Below are 22,321 nucleotides of genomic sequence, written 5' to 3' on the forward strand. Positions count from 1 at the left end.
GGCAGCCAGGAGCCAGGACAGACCCAGGAATGGCTCCAGTTTCTAGTTCATCCACCCTTCAAGTCCAGTTACAAATACCTCCCCTGTGAAGGTGCATGCATCCCCTTCCCTCCCAAATGACCTACTTTCCCAAGGTCCTCATTTCATCTCAAGGTGGGGCCACTTTCCTCCAGGCCCAGACTTTTCATGCTGGTCCCAGACTTGTCACTTCTGGTCTTCAGGCCCCACCAGCTGCTACATTCTTCAGGTACTTCTTTGCTGTTTTGCTGGACTTCATCCCTTCCTCCACCCTCCCCAGCAACTGCCCCAAAGTGGAAACTTCACTGACTTACATTTCCCGTGCTAACCACTCTCTTGGCCTCAGCTTCTTTCCCTCTGATCTGCTTCCTAACCCTTGTATTGTAATGTTAGAAGTCCAAAAACACTTTTCTCAGCTGCAAAAAACCAGAGACATCCTTGAAGAGCCAGACCTGCCCTTGTTGAGGAAATGATCCGAATCAGAATCTGCTACTGCTTTTGGTTAGGAAGGGCCTGAAAGTGGGTGGGACTGTTGTGGGTGAGGTGAGGGGAAGAGTTTGTTACTCAGAGGAGGAAGGATGGGGATGCCAGCGAGATGACAGAGGCTTTGCACCCTACGGCTCCCAAAACTTTAGGGAATGATCAAAGTTACAAAACGCTTGGTGAAAGTAGATTTTGGTTTTGTTTATTTTGTGGGGTTGGTATGTGCGTGTGGCAAACTGGTGAAGGTGCTTTGCTTATCATCCCGGTTGACATAACAGGACTTATGCAGACACTTTGTCTCCCTGAGGCAGACAGAGAGCTGAGGAAATAACACTGAATATATGACTTGTAAGAAAGTCTCAAAACCATAAAAGGGCTCCGAATTCTCATTTGTCATGTTTGACTCTCTGAAGGAGGCCCTGGCTGATGCCTAGCAAATATTTTAGTAAGTTTATGTAACTTTATAAGCTGCCTTTAACACTTTCTGGCTCAAGGGAGAGCATAAAAATAAATAAAAATTGTAAAATATGAATAGGACACTTTATATACTGTGATTATAACCTTATGAAAACTATTTATATGCAGGGAGCATGGGTTTGATCCACGGTCAGGAAGCTAGGATTCCACAAGCCACATAGTGGGGCCAAAAAGTAAAAAAAAGAAGAAAAAGTTAAAAAAAATTTAAGTAAAAAAAAATAAGATAATTAATTTAAATACAAAGTAAATTTGAATTTAAAAAATATACAAAGATCAACAGTTTGGTAGTGGAATTACTGGTAACTCTTTTTCAAGTGTTCTGTGATATACTTATATTAGTTTTACATTTTAAATAGGTAATTGTGATGGCTAAATAGTAATATGAGGAACTGTTCATGACAGTATATTGTTTAAAAAACAGAATAAAATAGTGCTCTGGTACATCTGCAATAATGTAAAATAAAAATCCAATATAGTTAGTTACCCTCTACTCTTTTTGAAAGCTCACTTTTATACCACTTCATTTTTATGAAAGGCTTACATTAGCACCTGCTTTCACTAATGGAAAGAAATCCTAAGAGGATTCTTGTTTTTATGGAAAAAAGGCGAACAACAAAAAGACTGTTCAGAATTTGTTTGCAGTGAGCTGTTAGAGGCCATGCGTACCCTAAGCAGAGAGAGTAGTCCCACCAAGCTCTTTCCTTGGAACTACGGTCAGTATCTCAGTATCAGATTGTCTTAGCTTTAACTGTGTCTCTGAGCAAGTATGCCCGCTCAGTTGTGTCTGACTCTGCAAATCCATGGACTGTAGCCTGCCAGGCTCCTCTGTCCATGGGATCTTCCAGGCAAGAATACTGCAGTGGGTTGCCATTTCCTCCTTCAGGGGATCTTTCTGATCCAGGGATCAAACCCTATCTTTTGCATTGATGGTGGGCTCTTTACCATTGAACCTGGGAAGCAGGTGTCTGTGAGTATCTACACTTTAATTTCAATTTCTTTTGTGCACCCCTTAGCTGGATTGTGTCCCTGGGCAATTGCTTCTTCACTTCACACCATGCTGATTTACAAAAAGTTTCTTAGGAACACTCTACTTTGGATATGGAAGAAACTCAGTATGTAAACAAGGGGTGGAAAGGTGTTAAAAATAGTCCCAGTTTGATTGTTTTCAATTAATTTTTATTGGAGTATAGTTGTTTTCCCTGGAAGAGGGCATGGCAACCCACTCCAGTATTCTTGCCTGGAGAATCCCCATGGACAGAAGAGCCTGGTGGGCTACAGTCCATGGGGTCATGACTGAGTGACTAAGCACATAGCCGTTTTATAATGTTGTGTAGTTTCTGCTGTACAACAAAGTGAATCAGTTATATGTTTGTGTGTGTGTGTGATATATATATATGTATGTATATATATATATACCTCCTCCTTTTTGAATTTCCTGCCCATTTAAGTCACCACAGAGCATTGGATAGAATCCCTGTGCTATACAGTAAGTTCTCATTAGTTATCTATTTTATACATCATAGGACTTCCCTGGTGGCTCAGACAGTAAAGTGTCTGCCTACAATGTGGGAGACCTGGGTTCGATCCCTGGGTCAGGAAGATCGTCTGGAGAAGGAAATGGCAACCCACTCCAGTACTCTTCCCAGGAAAATCCTATGGACGGAGGAGCATTGTACGCTTCAGTCCATGTGGTTGCAAAGAGTCAGACATGACTGAGCAACTTTACTCTCTCTCACCTACACATCATAGTCTGTATATGTCAATCCTCATCTCCTAATTCATCCCACTCCCCACTTCCAACCTTCCCCCTTTGGTGTCCATACGTTTGTTCTCTATATTTGTCTCTATTTCTGCTTTGCAAACAAGTTCATCTGTACCATTTTTCTAGAATCCATATATAAGTGATACTAAACTTCACTCTGTCACACAGAGTGAAGTAAGTCAGAAAGGTCCAGTGTGATTTTTACGGGAGGCAGACTCTGCGATGGAGTTGACTTCAAGTTGTTTTTCTAGGGAGCCTTTAATATCAAGACTTGTGGGAAAGAAGAATTAGAAGAGGGGAGGGCAGGGAGAAGTCTAGCTGCCCTGGTCCCTCAGAGTTGTCCCTGTTGGGTCAGAGTCCCTGTTCTGCATGGTCCCCACACTCATTCAGGATGCAGGCCACTCCGGGGCGGGGGGTGGCCTTAGGAGAAACAGTTCTCGGTTGCGGGGGCTCCACCTGAAGGCTGTCTGCTGACAACATTCTTAGTAGCTGAGCCCACAATTCCTTCTCTGATGCAAGCTGAGTCACACATGTCCATATTCCGTACAACAATGAGAATATTTGGTATGAAATGGCAGGATACAATGTCATTCAAAAGCCTTTGTGTGTGTAAAAATTCCTTTTAATGTTACATCAAATTTTTATTGCCATAGAACTGTGCTTTTAATAGTACCCATCTCATAGTACTGCCATGAAATTAAGATGAAATGTAAAGCACAAGGCCTGGCCCAAAGTGCTCAATATTATTTATGGTTATTTGTTTATCATTTTTCCTAACTTAAGCCATCGGAGAAGGCAATGGCACCCCACTCCAGTACTGTTGCCTGGAAAATCCCATGGATGGAGGAGCCTGGTAGGCTGCAGTCCATGGGGTTGCAAAGAGTCAGACACGACTGAGCGAATTCACTTCAATTTTCACTTTCATGCATTGGAGAAAGAAACGGCAACCCACTCCAGTGTTCTTGCCTGGAGAATCCCAGGGATGGGGGAGCCTGGTGGACTGCTGTCTATGGGGTCACACAGAGTCGGACATGACTGAAGTGACTTAGCAGCAGCAGCAGCAACTTAAGCCATAATGGGATGAACTAGTCTTCTCCTCCGCCTTCCTTGTGTCACAAGTCAGGGCCAAGTTACATTTTTTTTTTTGCATCTGCCCTTTCTATTTCTGCTTCCCAGCATTAAAAATGACATAAGGAGTTTGGGATTAATACATACACGCATAAAAAAGCGATAACCAAGCAAGGCCCTACTTTACAGTGCAGGGAACTATATTCAATGCTCTTTAGTAACTTATAAGGGAAAAGAATCTGAAAAACTATATATGTGTGTGTATATATATACAAATATATTTGTAGGTGTAACTAAATCACTTTGCTGTATATCTTTACTCATATATATTTGAATATTTTATTATATGTTTTCATATGTATATATGGGCTTTCCTGGTGGCTCAGTGGTAAAGAATCTGCCTGCCAGTGCAGGAGACTCAATCCCTGTGTCGGGAAGGTACTCTGGAGAAGGAAATGACAATCCACTCCAGTATTTTTGCCTGAGAAGTCCCATGGACAGAGAAACTTAGCAGGCTATAGTCCATGGGGTTGCAAAAGAGTCAGACATGACTTGGTGACTAAACATGTATGTGTGTATATATGTATGTATATATATATATATATATATATATATATATATATATATATATATGAGAATATATTGTATACATTCATATATATGAATATATATATGTATAACTGAATCACTTTGCTATATACCTGAAACTAACACAGCACTGTAAATCAACTATACTTCAGTGAAAAGAAATTTTTAATTTAAAAATAAAATGATTCAGGATGTGATACTGGAGTCACACCAGCCTTCTTATGAGCATTTGATGACAGACAAGAGGGACAGACCCACAGTCTAAGGTTGATGAAGCAGAAGAACACATAAATAAATAAATAATCCACGTCTTTAACATCATTTTTAAGATGACAAGCAATCCTAAGTTGTTTCACTCAGTAAACAAAAATATATATCCTCATGATATTTAAGCTACTCATACTTGTACTGTATTATTTGCACCTAAAACTATTTCTAGATAATACATAGGGCAGAAGGGATAGATAGAAGATTGGGAGAAAAGAAACACATAAGGTTTACAAGCTGGCTTGAGTTCTGGTAAGTTGGGAGAATAGTGTGAATACAGGAACTTTATAAATAGAACTTAATGATGAGATCTCTTCCGACTGTGTCTGCTTCAAATTGATCCAAGGTTTAATTTTCTGAATACCTCCCTTTTCCTGACACAGAACAAATTAAGCCCCCTTTTGCCTCTAGGCTATGTGGAGCAGGTGTGTGCAGAAATAAAGGGTGCTAATGAGATTTTCTGTTATTGGTGGGGACCATTGCGGTCATTAAAAAACGAATGAAAAACTGCTTCATTGAGACATAGATTCCTAGAACTTTAGTAAGAAGACCTGCATTCTGACAGTTTCCAACATTACCTATAATTTTAAGCTATTCATCCTCTATTATTCATCAGCATGGAGTTGTGGAAAGACATCTCCATCCTCAGGAGGCTGTGTGCACATGGCTCAGCTAGTGACTGGCTGTGGATCTTGGGGGAAGAAATTCAGGAGCTAGGAATTTAACTCACTTGCCAGAATTCCCCCAGTAAATGAGGAATGGAGAGAGGAAAAGACTTTAGTGCTTCTCCAATTTTTATTCTTCATTCTAACTCTCTAAATGATGCTGCTTATCAGAGGCAGATTTCAAGCTTATATACTGTCATAGATGAAAGAGATGGCTAGGAAATAAAATCTCCTTGAATGATTAATTTAAATGCATTTCAAGAACTGTAGAGTTTGGAACTGGTACATTATGAAAAATAAAACTGACTTCCTGGGTTGACTTTTAAGAAAATAGAGTGAATCCATTTTCAAGGGAGATTGACGAACTGACCCCAGCCCAGGCCCACGGATCCCACACATTCATACACACTTGGAAATGTCAGTTATTTAACAAGCTGCTCCCCCACATTTGTGACACACTGGGTTATATGTATGCCATAATTTCTGTTTTGTTTTGGCTCTTAACTTTGTGTGGGTGACCATACACTTGTCGCAACAAAGTGATTTCTCAGTGCATGGTGGAGGTTCACAGGACTAACAGTTGCCTGCTCCTGTCTGCTGGGCTGTGCTTCTCTTCCAGCCATCCACACTCCCCAGTTCAGACAGCCTGTCACATCTTTCCAGACCTGTCTTTCAACTGCTTACATGATTGTGCATTTATCTTTGACCTTTCAAGTGCTGCACAATCAAGTTGACACATATAGGGACTTCCCTGATGGTCCAGTGGATGAGAATCCACCTTACAATGCAGGGATGCAGGTTTGATCCCTGGTCAGGGAACTAAGATCCCACATGCTTCAGGGCAACCAAGCCCATGTGCCACAACTCCTGAAGCCCATATGCTGAGAGCCTGTGCTCCACCACTAGGGAAAGCCCACAGGCAGCAATGAAGACCCAGTGCAGGCAAAGAGGGAGTTGACACACATAATGTCCATGTAGCCTGCCTCTACTAAGACAGTCTGTCTGCTGCTTCTCTCAGCACATTAGATGAATCCAGAACCCTGAGAAGGGGCACAGGGGCAGCTGGTAAGTACAGCACTACAGAGCCTCACTCTGACCTTAGCGCTTCTACCAGCAGGCCAGCTCTCAGCTCCTGTTCTTGCTCCCCGTGGGCCCCCTGCTCATAAGCAATGCCTCAGCAGTTCCCAGCATCACATACAAGTTAAGCAAGTACATTTTCACCCTGAGGGTGCCTGCTGCTGCTGCTGCTGCTGCTAAGTCACTTCAGTCGTGTCCAACTCTGTGCGACCCCATAGACTGCAGCCCACCAGGCTCCCCGTCCCTGGCATTCTCCAGGCAAGAACACTGGAGTGGGTTGCCATTTCCTTTCCCAGTGCATGAAAGTAAAAAGTGAAAGGGAAGTCGCTCAGCCATGTCTGACTCTCAGAGACCCCATGGACTGCAGCCTACCAGGCTCCTCCATCCATGGGATTTTCCAGGCAACAGTACTGGAGTGGGGTGCCATTGCCTTCTCCGTGAGGGTGCCTACAAGGCACTAAATCAGATTGGGTGATCTGAGTAGGTAAAGAGGCCTCTATAAGCACAGCCATGCAAACCTTGAATAGACACATTAAGTGCATAATCAGTTTAGTTCAGCTGCTCAGTCATGTCTGACTCTCTGCAACCCCGTGGACTGCATAATAGATGGTTACCTTTTAACCTCAAGCCAAAGAACTTGGCACAGAAGGGACCGATTTTAACCTGTGAGATCAAACAGTAGTTATCAAAGTGATTCCCTGTAATTCATTTATTCCATCAACTGGTAGCAGAAGTAAGGTATAGGATATTTCCTCCAGATAACAGACTCTTCTTAGAGTTCTCTGTTTAGTCTAAATGGGTTTATGACAATGTTGGGCAGTGTTTCCCATGTGTGGGCCGAGAGTCCTTTTCCTCATATATCACCAGGGAGGCTTATTTAAAATGTAATTTTGTAGAGTCCATCCAAGAGTTAAATCAGAATCTCTGGCAGGGGGGGATGCTAGGAGTGCGTACTTTAATCAGTTCCCCAAATTTGAGACTCAAGTAGAGACAGGGCTTTCCCTGTGGCACTAGTGGTAAAGAACTCGCCTGCCAGTGCAGGAGATGGAAGAGACTCAGGTTCAATTCCTAGGTTGGGAAGATCCCCAGAGAAGGGGATGGCAACCTACTCCAGTATTCATGCCTGAGAAAATCCTATGGCCAGAGGGGCCTGGTGCACTACAGTTCATAGAGTCACAAAGAGTTGAACACCACTGAAGCAACTTTGCACGCACGTGGAGAATATGGAGTTTGACTGACATATCAGTGTTTCCCAAATGTGCCTGGAGCCCCGAGTTCCTTTTCAAACAGACTCCCAGACTCCTTCCCTGAGAGGTGCAGGTTCAGTAGGTTGGGGGCAGGGCCCTGGAATCCGTACACTTAATGTGTCCCAAGTGACTCTGGTGGGACAAGTTTGGGGAACTCTGAATAGGTGAAAATTGCAAGGCACATCACAGTTAAATTGTAATAGTAAAGCTGACAGTCATTACATCCTTCCCACTAAACACTGCTGAATGTTTTCCAGTGTTTGCTTACCTTGAAACAATCTTAGTAGATCAGTGATCATTATTTTATGGAGGAGGGGAATGAAACAGCAAAGTAACTTGAGGTGATACAGCTCGGAAGTACTGAACTCAAGTCCTAGAAGTTAAAAGTCCCTGCTCCTTCCCAGACTGTCTCTCTCTTTACACACCAGACAAGCACCAGAACAGAGTGCTCTCTCTCCTTTACTACACCAGAGAGTCTCTTCTATGTGGTTTTACAGCGTTTTGAAATAGGACTTAGCACTCAAGGTCATAAAATACATTCCTCTTCATTTTGTAAAATGTTTTGCTAATAAGCATCTTATTTTTAGGGTTTCATTTTGAAAACTGTTTGTCTGATGTTCACATTTTATGCTAAATTCACTTCTTTATCAGGACATCTGAAGCTTCACATCATCAGCTTCACCCCCAGTGACCTTGTAGAATTCACCTCTATGTCACAGCTGAGAACTCAGAATTGTCTATTACTGCCAAGAGGCTAGAATGAACATCACAGAGTCTCTTTCTGAGCAGCTGCAACAAATGTGCTTTGGTCTTAGGTGTTCTTAATCTTTTTTTTAAACTAAAAAAAAAAAAAGTGTATTTAAATGTGTATTGTTCACATGGAAATTCCAGGTCAGGCTGAACTCCTGAGCTTGTAAACTAATTTTGAAATTTGCTGAAGAAAGTTTGTTAAAAAAAAAAATCAATCTTCAGAAAACTACTTCCTGTGCATACATATTGTCAAATTGCCTGGGGCTCTGGTATTTCAAAGAAAGTGTTGTGTCAGGCTTAAGGAAGGAGAGCAGGTAGGAGGCAGGAGAAGGAGATGAGATGGTCTTATCCTAAATTAACAGATATTATATGTAATTTCTCATTCAGATTCAAAGGTGGGAAGAAGAACTTGATGGTAGGCAGCCCAAGCCTGACTTTGAGTGTGGCCAGTGTCCTGAAGGATTGTATGGTTCTCTGAGCAACAGAACAATGGACCATGAGTAGTTCAAATGCACAGGAAAAACAAATCAAGAGTTATTCTTAAAAAGTAATTGCATTTTTTCAGACATTGTGTTTTTGAACTGGAAAAATTAATATTGTTAAAATGGCCATACTACCCAAGGCAATCTACATATTCAATGTGATTCCTATCAAATTATTAATTGCATTTTTCCACAGAACTACAACACTTTTTAACTTTTTATGGAAACACAAAAGACCTCAAATAGCCAAAACAATCTTGAGAAATAACAAAGCTAAAGGAATCATGTGCCCTTACTTCAGACTACACTACAAAGTTACAGTAATCAAAACAGTATGGTGTTGGTGCAAAAACAGACACATAGATCAATGGAACAGGATAAAGAGCCCAGAAATAAACCCACACACTTATGTTCAATTCATCTATGACTAATTAGGCAAGAATATACAGTGGAGAAAAGACAGTCTCTTCAATAAGTGGTGCTGGGAAAACTGGCCAGCATGTAAAAGGATGAAATTGGAACATTCTCTAATGTCAGATACAAAAATAAATTAAAAAATGGATTAAAGACCTAAATGCAAGATCAGATACTATAAAACACCTAGAGAAAAATGTAGGCATAGTATGCTTTCACATAAATTGCGAAGAAAATTTTTGATTCATTTCTTAGAGTAATGGAAAAATAAATAAATGGAACCTAATAAAATTAAATTTTTTTGTACAGCAAAGAAAACCATAAACAAAACAAAAAGACAATTTATGCAATGGGAAATAATATTTGCAAACAATGTGACCAACAAGGGATTTGTTTTGAAAATATGCAAATGGATCATACAGTTCAATATTAAAAAAAAAAAAAAGCCCAATCAAAAAATGGGCAGAAGACCTAAACAGACATTTCTCCAAAGAAGAAAGATGGCCAACAGGCACATGGAAAGATGCTCACTATTGCTAATTAATAGAGAAATGCAAGTCAAGACTACAATAAGGTACCACTTCACACCAATCAGAATGTCCATCATTAAAAAGCCTACAAATGATAAATGCTGGGGAGGGTGTGGAGAAAAGGAATCCTCCTATACTGTTGGTGGGAATGTAAATTGGTATAGCCGCATGGAGAACAGTATGAAGTTTTCTTAAAAAACTGAAAATAAAATTACCATATGATCCAGAAACACCACTTCTGGGCATATAGTTGGAAAAGATGAAAGATCTAATTTGAAAAGATACATGCACCCCAACGTTCACAGCAGCATTATTTATAACACCTAAGACATGGAAACAATATATATAAATATATAATATATAATGAAACATTATTCAGCCATAAAAAGAATGAAATAATGCCATTTGTAGCAACATGGGTGGATCTAGAGATTATTACATTAAGTAAAGTAAGTCAAAGAAAGACAAATATCATGTGATATCACTTACAAGTGAAATCTACACTTGATCCTAGCCAAAAGGCCAAGAAGTGATTATAAGTGAAATCTAAAATAATGATACAAATGAACTTATTTACAAAACAGAAATAGACTCACAGACATAGAAAACAAATTTATGTTTGCTAAAGAGGAGGGATAAATTAGGACTTTGGGATTAACAGATACACACTACTATTTGTATGTGAAATAGATAAATAAGAAGGACCTACATTATGGCACAGGGAAATCTATTCAGTATCTTGTACTAACCTATAATGGAAAAGTATATATATATATATATATATAAACTGAATACTGTACACTTGAAAATAACATATCATTGTAATTCAACTATACATTAAAAAAGTTTGTTTTGAAAAAAATTGTTTTAAGTTTTGAGATGTTGGGATAAAAAAGTAATTGCACTTTTATAACCAGATGAAACAGTGGCCTGTTTAATTACTGAGAATGATTAAGGTACTACTCAGACCTGTCTGATGCTTCAGAGTCCTCTTTGTTTTTTCCTTTAAAGGTAATTTCAACAGCTTTATTGAAGTACAATTGGCATAGAATACAGTGCTCATATGTTTAGAGTACAATTTGATAAGTTTTGGCATAGGTATACACTGTGAACCACCACCACAATCAAAATAGTGAACTATATACCACCAGCAAAAGATTCCTTTTGAGTTGTTTCCACATGGAGTCACTGTGAATAAAGCTGCAATGAATATTTGTTCATAAATTTTTGTATGATATATGCTTTCATTTCTCTTAGGTAAATACCTAGGGGAGGAATGGTAGGGTCATTTAAAAGTTAGATCTATTTTTTAACCATTTATCATTTATTATTAATTATTTTTTACTTTACAGTATTGTATTGGTTTTGCCATACATCAACATGAATCTGCCACGGGTGTACACATGTTCCCCATCCTGAACCCCCCTCCTAACTTCTTCCCCATACCATCCCTCTGGGTCATCCCAGTGCACCCCTGACCTACTATATCCCAATACACTGGCCACCTGATGCAAAGAGCCAACTCATTGGAAAAGACTCTGATGCTGGGAAAGATTGAGGGCAGGAGGAGAAGGGGACAGAGGATGAGATGGTTGGATGGTATCACTGACTCAATGACATGAGTTTGAGCACACTCTGGGAGATGGTAAAGGAGAGGGAAGCCAGTCTATGGGGTGGGGTTGCAAAGAGTCAGACACGACTGAGTAACTGAAGAACAAAAAAATTTTTTTAAATTAGATTTATTTTTTAAAAAACCAACCTGACCTACTATATCCCAGGTCCTGAGTCACAGATGTACTCTTCACAGGCACTCTGGAAACTGATTCATAACTGTATCTTGTTTCCCTTCAAGCAGGACATCCTGCCACACACCAGGATTGCTGATGGTGCCTCTGCTGACACCACACACCAGTGAGTGATCATAGTCAGCTTTTTCAGGTTCATGGACTGGTAGTTATGTTATTCGTTGGCAAATGCAATACTTGGATCTCCTCAAATGCTCCTTGAAGACCACCCATTATTTCAAGGCTAATTTAGTGACTGACCTTTTCCCATGTACAAACAATATGGTGGACAAAACTTGTGTATTTTAAGATATTTCTTTTAAAATGACTAGACCCTGTCTCCAGGGCATAATAGCTCCAGGAGATTTCTTAGCCCTTAAGATGCTTATTAAAGACAACTTTTTTTTTCTTTCTTCCAACTCTGAAGACATTACCCTCATAAACAGTTCATAGGAAATTAAACACATCTAAACCCCTGCAGATGGTGATTGCAGCCATGAAATTAAAAGACGCTTACTCCTTGGAAGGAAAGTTATGACCAACCTAGACAGCATATTCAAAAGCAGAGATATTACTTTGCTGACTAAGGTCCATCTAGTCAAGGCTATGGTTTTCCCAGTAGTCATGTATGGATGTGAGAGTTGGACTGTGAAGAAAGCTGAGTGCCAAAGAATTGATGCTTTAGAACTGTGGTGTTGGAGAAGACTCTTGAGAGTCCCTTGGACTGCAAGGAGATCCAACCAGTCCATTCTAAAGGAGATCAGTCCGGGGTGTTCTTTGGAAGGAATGATGCTAAAGCTGAAACTCCAGTACTTTGGTCACCTCATGCGAAGAGTTGACTCATTGGAAAAGACTGTGATGCTGGGAGGGAATGGGGGCAGGAGGAAAAAGGGACGACAGAGGATGAGATGGCTGGATGGCATCAAAGACTCGATGGACATGGGTTTGGGTGAACCCAGGAGTTGGTGATGGACAGGAGGGCCTGGTGTGCTGCGATTCATGGGGTCACAAAGAGTTGGACATGACTGAGCGACTGAACTGAACTGAAACTCCACGTTTAAATAAGAAAAAGAAAAGCTTGAAACTGATCCAATTTGAAGTGATTTGAAGGTTCAGCCAACATGATGTGACTAATTCAAATGTATAATAATGACCTGCTTTTCCTGAACAAACTGCAAACAATATTATGTGCTTTCAGGCAACAAGTCTTCTCCAGTCCCTTTCCCAATGTCTGAAAGAGTGTAAACTAGAAAAGAAGATTTATTGATTCTCTTAGGCAGGATGACTTTTTCCAACTACAACAGCTCATAACATAATCCAGAGATGTTTATTCCCAGTTGGAACTTATTTGTCTTCCCTTCTGTTTCGTTCCTCTAAGTAACTTCTGCTGAGAGAAATGCTCTTCTCGCCTTCTTCTAATGGTATTTTCTATTTATACACAGCAGACAGATACCTTGTGAAACAGTCGTGTTTGGAAGTTGGCCCCTTTCCCTTATCCTAGATGTGCAAAGTTTTGTTCTGTGGTTAGGCTAGTCCCTCTCAAGATGCATCCAGATATGACCCAACAGGGGAGGGTGAGACAGTCTGTCACCAGCCAGGACTTGGGTCCAGAGAGCTACCTACTGGAGCAGGAAGGTACAGAGGGAAGGGGCTCTGGAACTTGGAGATTCCCACGCCACCATGAATCTGATGAGCTTCTAAAGGTCAACCAAGCTCTACTGCACTTATCTTTTTATTATTTTAGTTTTTAAATTTTTTTTTTAAAGAGCACTTATCTTTTTAAAATTTATTTAATAAACATTTATAAAGAAATTACTGCAGCCAGGCATCACCTAATCATTTGCAAAGACTCAATCGTGAAATTCCCATCATTGCCTTGTGAAGGTGTGTTATGATTCCCACTGTACAGAGGAGGGAATGGAGGCACTGGCAGGTTAGGAAACTTGACCCCAAAGTCACCAGGTCAGGAGGCAGGAGAGTCAGACAGTGGGTATCTGAGTCAACTGCCTTCATCTCTACCTGTGCTGCTACCAAGAAAAGCCAGATGTGGACAGTGGCTCTGGCAGCAATCCTGGCGCAGTCGGATGAAGGTGGAGGGGAGGGGCAGACAGGAGTCCAGGCTAAGGGAGGGTGTAAAGGAAGTCTGTGGAAACATAAGGACAGGACCCACACTCTCAGACCAGCCCACAGGTGGATGAGGAAGCACTGAACTGCAAGTGCAAGAGGTGGCACATTCATTCAAAGCCTCAGCTTTGCTTCTAGTTTGTCTCGTAGCTAAATCTGATCTTTTGATTAAGGACTCTATTCATTCATCCATTTGCACATCCATTCCCTTGTGTATTTGCTCAGTCAGTCATTCAACAAACATTTACTGAATGTGAATTGCTGCCAGGATCTTTGCTAAATGCCAAGGAGAAAACATAGCAATAAACCACAGACTGTACACTAATTTAAGATTTAATAATAATAACCTTAAGTTAAAAGATTCCCTGCTTAAGAAGCCCAGTGAATAATTTACATTTGGACTTATTTAAAAATGAAGGCTCATTTAAATTGAAATAGAAAGGACTAAATTTGCCCATGACCCAACAGTAGTGCACATTTAATGTGTATCTCAGTTATTGAACCATTTTGGTCAAATGAATCCATTTCCCCCACTTTGCTAAGCAGATTAAAAAAGAAAGAAAGGGTAATAGGAGGTGAAAATATAAATTTTGATTTCAAATTCACTAAAAAGAAAACAAAATACTATAGGTACTATTGAACCATACTTTCTTTCTGGCTGGCTTGTGGGATCTTAGTTCCCCAACCAGGGATTGATCTCAGCAGTGAAAGCATAGTCCTAACCACTGGAGAGTCAGGGAATTTCCTGAACCATATATTTAAGTGCTAAATCAACATTATTGTTTATATGAACAATTTTTTAAGGCGTAGGTTAAATTTTATTTCCTTAGCAGAGTGTAGCTTTTTAATAAACAATGTAAATATAATAGGTAATTTCAATTAAGGCATTAATTAAATAAATTGGGCAAACTTGGATTTACTTTAGACCAGTGGTTCTCAAATGTTTTGGCCTCAGGACTCTTTTTTACACTCTTAAAAGATTGTTACTTCATATATTTCCCTTTTTTTTCCCCTCTCCTTTGGTGAGAACATTTATACTCTCTTAAGAGATTTCAATTATATAAGACTATGTTACTAACTATAATCTGCATGTTTTACTTTACATCCTCAGACCTTATTCATCTTATACCTGAAAGTTTATATCCTTTTCTCAGCCTTTTCTTAGTTTCCCCATCCCAACCCCCTGCTAACCATTTTCTACTCTGTTTCTAGGAGTTTGACTTTGTATTTAGATTCCACATATAAGTGATTTCACTCAGTATTTGTTGTCTGGCTTATTTAACTTAGTTCTATCCACATTGTCCCAAACAGCAGGATTTCCTTCTTTTTCATAGCCAAATAATATTCCATTGTACATATGGGGCTTCCCTGGTGGCTCAGTGGCAAAGAACCCATCTGCCAATGCAGGAAGCTCAGGTTTGATCTCTGGCTGGGGAAGATACTCTCTAGAAGGAAATGGCAACCCACTCCAGTATTCTTGGCTGGGAAATCCCACGGACAGAAGCCTGGCAATCTACAGTCCATGGGCTCACAAGAGAGTCATAAAACATCTTTATCTGCTGCCAGACACTTAGGTTGTTTTTATACCTTGGCTCTTGTGAATAATACTGAAATAAACATGAGATTGCAGACACCTCTTTGAGATCGTGTTTTTGCTTCTTTTGAATATATATATACTCAAATGGGTTGCTGGGTCGTATTTGTGTTTCTGATTTTTTGAGGACCCTCCATAATTTTTTCCACAATGGCTGTACCAATTTTCTTTTCCACCAGTAATGCACAAGGGTTTCCTTTTCTCCACATGAGAGAAGCATTTAAATAGCCTTTAAATAAATATGATAGCATCACCAACTCAATGGACATGAATTTGAGCAAACTCCAGGACACAGTGGAGGGCAGAGTATCCTGGCTTTTTATAGTCCATGGGGTCATAAAAAGTTGAAAGTGACTTAGTGGCTGAACAACAACAAATAACTATGGATAACCTTGTTTGATACAATATCAAAATTCAACCACAATAGTTTCTCAAAGGTAAACCACATTGTGGAATCTGAAATGATGTCAATGAATCTTCTGTATTTTGTAATGTTAAAATCCATTGGTCTATCTTGTACTTTAAGTAGATCTTTTAATTATGGATTTTTTTTTACCAGATTGCATATTGGTAAATATCTACTCACAATATTGTACAGGTCTTTCAAATGTTGATATCGACTAGATGGTGAAGGACAGGGAAGCCTGGTATACTGCAGTCCATGGGGTCAGAGTCAGACATGACTAAGTGACTAAACAACAACAAATTGTACAATATCCCCTCCAAAAATCACATCTATCAGTAGCTCCATCAATATCATCAAAAATATCTTTAAGTATTTGGAAGCTGTCAAACTCACAGAAGACACAAGTTTTCCAAAATTCTAGTCTCTTGAAAGTCAAAACTTTATCATTAGCAAAGAATAAAAAATTAGCCAAAAATGTCAGTCCTGGGAGTGACAGCCTACTTTGTTGGTTTAAAAAAAAAAAAAGCCTGCCAAACCCACCAGTCTGGATAACCATAGCTTGTATGTCATTTATTGGTTCAAGTAAAAATAGTCTTTGAATAAAACAGTCAGCTCAGCTTACAATTCAAAGAGCTTTTCTTTGAAACAACTGCCTTCAGTCTACAGCAGAAATATCTTATGTGTCCTTACTATTTTGTCTGACACAATATTTTCCTTCTGCATCAAGGGCATTGTTAAGTGAAACTGATGTTTGTTTTTTTCAGCGTGTGCATGATGTTGAATAATAGAAACACCACTGGTTCAGTGCAATTACCTTAATTTGTATTGAGGCTCCAGCAATTTTACACACCAACGCTTTTGTATTTCCAATAAAATCTCAACACATTTGTACAAGGATAAACCATAAGATTTTTTTTAAAAAGTGAGAAAACCCTTTGAATTTTCCAGTGTAGCTGAGGTCCATTGTGGAATGTTCGCATATAGGAACCTCTCCTTTGTGCTGTTAGTACTGATAAGAGATGAGCTGAAGAAAAAAAAAAAGCCAATCCATCCCTGTGTATAGACCAATCCATTTGTAGGGTCAAAGTGCAGTTCTGCAGAAGGAAAGATGAGAACTCTGTCTCCATATTTGTAGCTAAGTCTTGGATTCACTGAGTTGCTGATGGGTACTGATGGGATTCCCTTTACTTACTCTTCATCCACCCGGCAGTGAACAATGTCTGATTATAAAATGATTACAGGATTTATTTGTCTCAGAGTTGTTTGTGCTCCTTCAGTCACATAACTTATCCTAGAAGATGCTTCAGGGAGTTTTCATCTCTAGTTCAAAAGCTGAAACAAATCATTTTTGGAATTTAAAGAGCTCATCAAGCCTATGTTTAAAATATTTGATGATTTATTCTTTAACTCTGATTTATTGGTTTCAATATTGGCAACTCTAAACTGGCAATATAGAGTGACAATTTAATTAATATTCTATATTATCTAAAAATTTTCTATTGCATAAGACCCAGTTGGCAAATTATTAACACCTATAAAGTGAAGGAAACAGAGGTTTTGTCATCTGTTTCGTGTAGAGTTTTGCAGTCTCTTTTGTCAGGGAATTCTACAGTATCAGTTTCCATTTTTGTCAGCATCTTTAGACATGAATGGTACAACTGTGGTTTGAGAGAGCAAATCTTCTCATCTTTCTTTTTTATGCCAAGATCCTTTCTTTAATGATAAGAAAAAGTATAATTTTAAAATTCTACAATAAAATTATTAAACTCATAAAATTCTCAAATATAGGTTTTTCAATCAACTTTTAAAAGTCTTGTTTGTATCTATAGTATGCTCTCACTTAAACAAAATGATGTATGTATATATATCTAAATGTAGAAAATGGATGCAAGAATGGCCACCTACATGTTAATTGTGATGGTGATCATCTCGGAGTAAGATTGGTGAGATTTTTAGCCATTTTTGCTTTTTTCTTTATGTTTTTGCATATTGTCTACACCTTCTGCTGTGTTTTTAAAACAGCATTATGAGGCTATTTTCCTTGTTTGTTGCAGGGGAGAACCCATTCCTGACCTTAGATACTGGTGTGTGATGTGCTGTGAAAGGATGAGTGGGACTAATCAGGCAATTTGATTGACAAATATGATGAATCTGCCCAGAAGTAATTTGGGAGACAGGATAGTCTATGCTAATAAGAGCTTGCAAAGATGGATTTGAATACCAAAAATTGAGTATTTTCACTTCATTTGCTAAGAGAACTATAGCTGACAAATTCTATCAGAATTATCATCTCATTCTCTTCCAAATCACAGTGTTAATGCGTGAAAACAAATTATGGAGTCATGGTGGTGCAATGGTAAAGAACCCGCCTGCCAATGCAGGAGATGCTATGCAGGAGATGCTAGAGATATGAGTTCGATCCCTGGGTTGAGATCCCCTGGAGTAGGAGTTGGAAACCACTCCAGTATTCCTGCCTAGAAAATCTCATGGACAGAGGAGCCTGGTGGGCTACAGTCCATGAGATCGGACACAACTGAGCACAGCACACACACACATGCAGAAGGCTAGAGCAGGAAAGGAACTTAGAAACTGCCTGGTCCAACACTGTCATGTTACAGGCAAGAATTCTAGGCTGCAGGAAGAGGAAGTACATCTCCCAGGTCATGGAGGAAATCTCAGAATATGTGTGTGGTAAGGACTGGTGCCATTTGGGAGGCCTGGGATTATGTTCTCATAGAGCCCTGATTAATCAGCCCTGGACAAGCTATGTCCCAGCCCTGACTCTCCACCTCTCCTTTATCAGCATCATCAAGACTTCCTATAAGCTTCTTGTCACAGCTTCCAGCATGTCTTCTTATCATGGTTTAATTATATGTACTTGTACCTTGGTACAGGAGAGGCCAAGAAAGACACTACGCAGGCAAGTGCTAGACAGAACAAGACTTCACTCACATAGAGAAGAGACAAAGCAAGATTAGCTCCAATCGTATGCACGGGTCTTTGTGGCTGGTGGATCCACCTCCACTATAGCAAATGCAGAGCAATTGGCCTGTGAACCCCCAAGCTCCTGAGCATCGCTCCTCAGCAGCAGTAGAAGGACCCTGACTGGGTCTGAAATACCGAAAGCTGGGGTTGTACCTAAAGGCCATTGACATACCCACAAAGAACACTTATCCAGGAAAAACTTTCCCGCACAAGTTTACTAAGCAGCATGAGAATAATCTTTACTTTGAGGTGAAAAAAGGCAACGTCCTGCTTTAGGTACCTTCCCCTCCTCCCTCCTGCTCACTGTCCTTTGAGGCCACTTCACCCCAGTGTGCACTCCAGCCGCCCCCACCATGGCTTTGGAAGAAGGAAGGTAAGGCAGCGGTCCCCAACCTTTTTGGCACCAGGGACCAATTTTGTGGAAGACAAATGGTGGGCAGGGGAGGGAGATGATTCAAGCATTACATTTATTGTGCACCTTATTTCTATTATTATTATATCAACCTCAGCTCCACCTCAGATCATCAGGCATTAGATCCTGGAGGTTGGGGATATAAGGGGAACAAGGTCAATTCCTCCAACCACTGACCCTGTTCTCACTTCAAACTCCCATTGTGCTCCCCAGGACTGAGAACCTCCTTGGTCTGCCAAGCCTTAAAGGACTAGACACCCTGCCTACCTTCATCCTCTCATAACCAACCAAGAGTACCCAAGGCCAAGGCTATGGATTGGGAGAAGTGCATGTGGGCTGAGAAGTCTAAAGGTCTGGGTATGAGTCCTGAATGTTGCACTCACCAGCTTAGTTAGTTATGTAATTTCCCCCAGCTCCTCTTCCCCACCTGCAAAGTGTGCATTATTGAGAAAGTGCAATGTGTAGAGCATACTGTTTGGTGAGGAAAAAGTGAGAGGCAGCTCATGAAAATGCTCTGCAACATTTGCTAGAGATCTCAGTTATTCCCTTGACTGGGGTCATTGCAACCTCTCTTCCCCAGAAACACTTTGGATCAGGGACTTATCCCTGTTTACCAGCCTTTCATCCAGGGTTGTGTTGGAGAACAGAGGGAACAGAAAGTGCTCACTGAACTGAGAAGGTATCTTGAGATGGAAAAGTGAGGCAAGCAACTTCAAACAATCAATGAATCAGTTTAATATAGGGTAACTGACAGGGTGGTATCTGGATTGGGGGAGGGGAGACAATGACCAGGAAGGATTCGCAGCTGCATTCTGCGCCACATCAAGGGGTCATTGGGGCAATTTTATAGTTAACCTGGGTTATTTGGTTTGGCATTTGGAAACAGGGAGCACATTCTGAAGTCAAGATGCATGAATGGGTAGCTAGTCTCATGGATGCCAAGAATATGTCAGTGAAGGGTTTTATGATTTCAGGGGGGACTAATAGCGCATTGAGGCTACCTGGTCCTATTAAATAATACCTGTTAACTAAAAAGCCCTTGATAACAGAGAAGTGATTTTTTACTGTACAGTACAATCCTGGGCAGTCAGCAGGACAGGAGAAACTGTAAGGGCTCCAGATGGCATCAATTATGCTAATTGCCACACACTCCATCCATGACACCCTTTTAAAAAATTTTTGGCCACAAAGTGGAACCTTAGTTCCATCCCTAGAGATTGAACCCACACCCCTCTGCATTGAAAGGTGGAAACCATTGTCCCATCCCTGACATCTTGAAGGCCTCTGCAATCTTATCTAGCATTCTTCCACATAGACCCTAGAGCCAGAGATAAAGATTAAGTGTAAGAAAACTGGTGTAAGAGATTCTATTAATAACACAATTTTCTTATATTTCTTATGGCAATAACTTCAAAGTTATTTTTGAAATAGAACATTCTCCAAGAAGGTTTAGGTCCCCTATCTGCTGCCCTGTTGCACAGGGTGGGGTCAGCCTGTTGGTCAGCCAGCATGGCCTTCATTCAGTTTTCATGTCCCAAGGCCTGGCTTTTACTGACCAAGTCCGACTGGGCCCCCATCCCTGACCACCCTGGTCTGGCTCAGCTGATGCTCCCTTCTAGGAGTGATGAGGCCGGAGAGCAGGTCATCAAGCAGCAGGGTCTAGTCATCTGAGAGCACATGCAAGTAGCAGACCAGCCAGGTGAGATGGGGGCCAATGGCTCAGGCTCGGAGCAACTCTGATTGAGCAGCTGTTTACCTTTAGGCAAAACCTGAGACTTGGGACCCATCTTCTGTGCTGGACAGCACCATCGCTCATCCAATTAAGAAAGGGATGCGCCACCACTCCCCTCTCTGCTCTTCTCCTGCCTCCTTTCTCATTTCTGGAGTCTGACACTGGATCCTCCACAGCCTGGCCTCACTTCCTTTTATGACCCACTCATCCTTCATCCCTCTGGCCTTAAATCCTCTTACCCCTCCATGCCCATTCTGAAAGTGATTCCCCCAGCTTGATAACCTAAGCTCTAGTTCTTCTTCCAGGAAACCTGATGATTCCTTGAACTAGGAAAGGAATATCTCTATGCCTCTCCTAGCATTCTTCGCATATTTCTAGTGAGCATTTACTGTAATGCACAATTGTTTACTTATTTGTTACACTCTAAATTAAGCTTTCTGGATTAAAAAAAAAATCTATTGTACTGAGAGATGGAAGTGTCCACCCAAAGTAGGCTCAGAGGTCATCAGAAATTTTGGCTTAACATAGGGATGAAATGGGTTGGTGAAAATAAAAACCAAGATGAACAGACTCTTCCTCACAACTGTGTACCATTTGGTGCTTGCAGATGCTGGAGGTAGGGAATATCCTGCCATTTGTGTGGGCCTTGGCTTCACGTGGGTAGGGGTACATCAGCGAGGCAAAACGCCAGAGCTCAGCTTGTGAACTGTGACTTAGAAATAAATTATATAGTCATTGCTTTCTTATTTTCTCCTCCCTTGCCTTCCATGCTATAAAAAATGTAGCATTTATGAGCTCTACAATGAATCACAGCAATAAAGAAAATAAAGATCCTTTTTCCTGTTGCCTCCAAGATTACCTAGACATTTGTTATTCAGTAAAAACATCCATTAACATTCTCTGAAAATGTTCCCCTAGAACATATCTTCCAGGGCTTTCCAAGTAGTTGAAAGAAGAGTTTCAAAACTTTTCCTTTGAAGAACAACTTGAGACTAGCACTTCTTGGAAGAAATGCCAGCCTCAAATTTTTTTTTGGCTTAATTTCATTTCAAGAATAGTACATTTTCTTCTTCCTCCTCTTGAAACTCACTTGCTAGTCCCAGGAAGAAAAGGAGTCATGGCAAAGCAGCTATGGTGAGTAGATGAAAAGAGGAAGGACAAAAATAAGAAGATTGACAACAAAAATACATTTGGGAGGACAGAAAAAAACCAGAAACTCATTATGTAAAAAACACTAGTTAAAATAGATAAAGTATGGAAAAGACTGATGAGAGAGATAACTAGCAAATAATAGCAATGAAGAAAATGCCCTTAACTACAGCTATAGATTCAACACCCAAAATAAGAAAATACTTTCAACAATTTTTTCCCAGTGAATTAGAAAAGTTAGATAAAACAAATCATTTTCTAGAGGAATACATTATCAAAACTGACTCAAATGGGGAAAGCAGAGAAT

General features: G+C 40.3%; 1 protein-coding gene across 4 annotated transcripts in view; it reads right to left on the bottom strand.

Moving 5' to 3' along the window:
• The window catches only part of MRAP2 (melanocortin 2 receptor accessory protein 2), an 82,422-nt gene extending 81,923 nt beyond the window's left edge, over window positions 1–499 (bottom strand). The window contains exon 1 of one of the 4 annotated variants that reach the window (XM_069598342.1): window positions 333–499. The gene's annotated coding sequence lies outside the window, so the exon portion shown is untranslated. Of the gene's footprint in view, window positions 1–121 lie in introns of all 4 variants that reach the window. The other 3 variants (XM_069598339.1, XM_069598348.1, XM_069598343.1) reach the window with 3 other exon arrangements.
• Between the last annotated feature and the right edge of the window lie 21,822 nt (window positions 500–22,321).

Source organism: Ovis canadensis, chromosome 8 (assembly GCF_042477335.2).
Source record: "Ovis canadensis isolate MfBH-ARS-UI-01 breed Bighorn chromosome 8, ARS-UI_OviCan_v2, whole genome shotgun sequence".
NCBI lineage: Eukaryota > Metazoa > Chordata > Mammalia > Artiodactyla > Bovidae > Ovis > Ovis canadensis.